Source organism: Egretta garzetta, unplaced genomic scaffold (genome assembly GCF_000687185.1).
Source record: "Egretta garzetta isolate BGI_Z169 unplaced genomic scaffold, ASM68718v1 scaffold371, whole genome shotgun sequence".
NCBI classification, from domain to species: Eukaryota; Metazoa; Chordata; class Aves; order Pelecaniformes; family Ardeidae; genus Egretta; species Egretta garzetta.
Genome location: NW_009258616.1, coordinates 2026671 through 2031309, shown reverse-complemented (window position 1 = coordinate 2031309; position 4639 = coordinate 2026671).

The following is a 4639-nucleotide window of genomic DNA, read 5'->3' as shown; positions in this document are numbered from 1 at the left end:
TGTCGGGGTGGTTGAAGTCCCCCAGGAGGACGAGAGCCTGCGAGCGCGAAGCCTCCTGGAAGTGGAGGAAGAACACTTTGTCAGTCGGCTCCTCTTGATCTGGCGGCCTGTAGTAGACACCAACCACCAGGTTCCCTTTGTTGCCTCTCTCTCTGATTCTTACCCATAAGCTTTTGACCTGCTCGTGGCTATTCTTCAGGGACAGCTCTTCACACTGGAATGATTTCTTGATGTAAAGGGCAACGCCTCCGCCCCTCCTTCCTCGCCTGTCCCTTCTGAACAGCCTGTAGCCATCGATAGCTACATTCCAGTCGTGGGATTCATCCCACCAAGTTTCCATAATGGAAATCAGGTCTTAGCTTTCTAGCAGCACAATAGCTTCCAACTCCTCTTGTTTGTTTCCCATGTTGTGTGTGTTTGTATAGAGGCATTTCATCTGAGCTGTCGGCCTTGTCACGTTCATAGCAGAACTCCCCTCGTTTCCCTTGAGGTGTTTCACAGGCTTTTCCTTGTTGGCTCCTACTACCTCAGAATAATACTATTCTATTTATTCCACTACTCACCGAGTAAAAGAGGGAAAAGTAGTCTTGATGAGAATAGGGACTATTTGTAAGAAACATTGAAATACTGAATTATATTCTGATTTCATAGTGATATAGCACCTCTGAAATCTATAAATATATTCAGTGTTACCTCACAGGCTTTTTCTACTGTAAGTGTAAATTTTATAGATTTACCAAATATCCGTGTATTGAAGCTGCTGCTAAGTCATGACATTTGAGAAAATGACCAGTTAGAGATCCACAAATAGCCCATAAAAATTTTGTGCAGGAGATAGCACATCTTAGATTTTTCTTATAAAACCTCCAAATTATTAGTGTCTTTACCTTTCAGCTTATACATATATATTAAAAGACAACCACCACAAAAGATACATACATATCTATGTGTGTATTTGAAATCTGTGTTGGAAGAACAGTATATCACTCAGAGAATACACACATATTGAAAGTTTTCCTCCCTGTACAGACACTGCCAAGGAAAAGAGAAACATCATTCAATTTTACCCTCAGGGACTGTTATCTATTTAAGGCTGCCTAACTTGGAAAAAGTCCTGAGTAAGCATGACAAAATATACTGGTTTTAATCTCCAAGACACCTTTAAAGCTATATAAAAGGATTATTGCTTTTATGAGCTTCTTTTAATACTGTATCAATATTGATCTTATCATGTAATTATAGAAGATTCCCTAACCCTGTTTTCCTGGGGATGGGATGGAACTGCTTCAGAATTATATATAAGTTGTTTAAAAATTGTTTCACTAGGACTGAGTATGCCAGAATGAACAGTGCATTCAGATTTTATTCAGCTCAGAGCTTTTCATGTCCTCCAAATATAGTCTCAAAGAAAATCTAATTTATTTTCTGTAAGTATAAAGTAAAGGCTAGAGTCAACAAAATTGCTTTCCAACATAGTCACAAGCACTGGATAAAAACAGGCAAAAGGATTTCAACGATTGTATTTGCATTTAATTAACATTTGGCAGCCTAGCTAACTCTCTGATGGCTAGTACATGGATAATGCCAGATCTCCATTTCCAGGATGGGAAACTGGTTCAGTTGAAGGTCATTTTTTGTCTTTAAGAAAAAAGTCCAAGACCATGACATACAGTTGAAATACACTCAAATCTACTTCTTCTTTCTGGTAATCTGCCCTCCTGTTGTGGTCTGTCAGCAAATATCCTCCTGGTGCTGCTGGATTGTGACATGCTAGAGTAGTATCCTACACAACCATGGGCTTGAGTGCACACCCTGGGTGAATAAAAAAAAAATGATATGGTACTGGTAATGACAAAACATGGAGGAAGAATACTAAAAGTAAAATAAGTTTGGGTTTGTGATGATTGCTGTTTTCCAGGGCTTTCCTGGAAGAATTAAGGAGCTCAGAAATATCAGCCTGTCAAAGAGAAAACGGGAGGAAACAGATCTGAAGAAGAAACATGTCTTCAAAATTTGAGTCCTTTGGGAGTATACATTTCAGTGCCCTAGGACCATACACAGCATGTTATGGGCTTGACTAGTATTAGATGGCATCCCTCACAATTCTAGCTTCAGAAAGCCCTCTGTGTACATAACACATCCATATACACATAAACACACAGAGCTCAGCAAGAATCTAACAAAAATAAGCATTACAATCTGATGTCAGCTAATGTCTTTATCTCCACTAAAATAACAGATTGCTTGTTAATTATAATAATACAGTTCTATACACATAAATGAGATGTTCATGAGATGTTTGTGTTGCTCTTCTCAAACTGGTAAAACATTATTTTATACTGTCATGTACTCATCTTAAATGAAAGAAGAAACCAAAATTAATCACACAGCTTTTTTGTTCAGAAATCAATTCAGTTTATTTACTTTTTAGCAGAAAAGTCAAACTTACTTTTTATTATTTCTATTAAGTTCTCATTAAAAGTTGGGTAAGTTTCCTTTTAAAATAAATCTATACATAATTATTACAATACACTTTACACTCTTCTGTTTTCCTACATTAATGGAGCAGATACCAAATTTATAGTAATTGCAATCATAAAAATGTCAGACTTCTCAGTTAGATTTTGATTACTGCCATAGCAAAAGAAGAGTGTTTTCCCTTTGCAAATATTAATTTCCATATGCTTTCCAGCAGAAACAAATCTCACATACTTTACTCAGAATAATTTTGTCCTGTTCTTTGCTTGCCTTTGACACATACTATCAATTACTATAAGTGATAAAACGCTCCATGATTCTACTAAATTTTCAAATATGTACTGTATACTTACACGTTAAGGTGATCTAAGGTCATCTCATTCTTCTGTGTAAATGATCAGAGTTTTAAACTCACTGAGAGAAACTGTGCCTCCAAAAAGCTGGTGACATTTCAGTGAATTCTGTTATTAAATAGAAAAACTTATTAAGGACTTTAAGACTCCTAAGTAAAAGCATTCAGTCTAGAAAATTATTAAAGCTAAGTTATTTGTGCAACTTAATGGACATAGACATTTAAAGATAAACTGTGATTACATAATCCATTACTTGGATTGACATTTTTTCTTTCTTTTGGCACTATGTACAGTGACATTTATGGGATAGGCTAGGAGCTCATATGGTTAGCTCTACTGAAATTAACAGAAATATAAACCCAGGTTTATATAAGTAGCTGAAATAACATGAAATCTCTTTAAACTTAGGCTTCACCCTTAATTATAACTCTAATTTTCCATGAAGAGTTGAAAATGTCATATATGAAATAAACAAATGTGGTAAAGCTACTGAAAGGCAATAAAAAATATCTAGATTTACTGACTAAATAAAACCCTGATGGCTGAAGTTCTAGTTGCAAGACTCACTGTGAGCAAGTAATAGTAAAGCACAGAAAAGTAAAAAAAAAAAAAAACAAACCAACACCAAAGTATTCATGCAGTATTAAAAAATAACTCAGTGTTTTCTGTAAGTGAAAAATTATTAAAAATCGAAACATGTTTAATGCCATATGTATTTCCTTTCTACCTCATTCAGATTTCATAAGACTGTGAAAAAAACAGACCTAAGATTGGGCTCAGAAAGACACATTTGTGAAAATCAGCTTGCAAATGGTATGTAGCTGTAGAAGGACCATGTTCTAGGAAAGGGCTACACTTTGCAATTCTTTATCATTACTCAGGAAATAGGCCATTTATTTGGTTAGGGAGCCTATCAGGAGACATTTTGATTTGTCCTGAACAACCCTGCATAAAATCAAATTACAGAAACTTGTCTGCTGTGCTGAAGTGCAGAAGGAAGGTACAAGTCAGTATAGTTCATTCTCTGAGGCCCATGTTTGAGCAGGTGAGATACTGAATACTGTGTACGTAGAGGTATATTGGAAATTTGCATTTCAGAAACTGTTGTTCTCAATCTAATATTTTTTTTTAATTTAGAAAAAGCCACATTTATTATTCTTCCACTTCTCTTTGTTTCATTGCAAAACTGCTCTAATACCCCTGTATACGGGGGTTGGACTAGGTGACATCTAGGGGTCCCTTGCAACCCAAAATATTCTATGATTCTATTCTCCCTCTGTCTCATTTTCTGCTATTTGCTTTAAACTTATTCTAGAAATTGCGTGCACATATTTCCCCACAATGTATTTTGCTTGTGATAGAATCAAGGACCTTGAATCAAGAATCAAGGAGCTTGAGAAATGTATTCTGGGAAAGTTGTTTAGGAGCAGAGTGAAGATCCCTTTCCAGCATATGCAAACACCCAAAAAGATGAGGGCAACTGTCAAAGGTAATCCTTTATGCAGTCTCCAAATCTCAGCCCTCTTGTATATTTATCTGCAGGTTAGGATTAATGAAAAGGAGTTTAAACAGCAGGATTTTCCTGGCATAATTAATCTGGGATTTTTTTTGGTTGACGATGAAAATGCATGTGTGTGTACATAAAAGCATGCTGGAACTACCTATGAAGTACTATCTTACTGCTAAGCCTTCAAAGAATAATTTTCAAATATTGATCTTCCACTTCTTTGGCTGTGCAGTAAATGTGATTTCAAATTAAAGTCTTAGAATCTTTAAAATATAAGAGAGTGGATCCCTTTTTTTTCCTT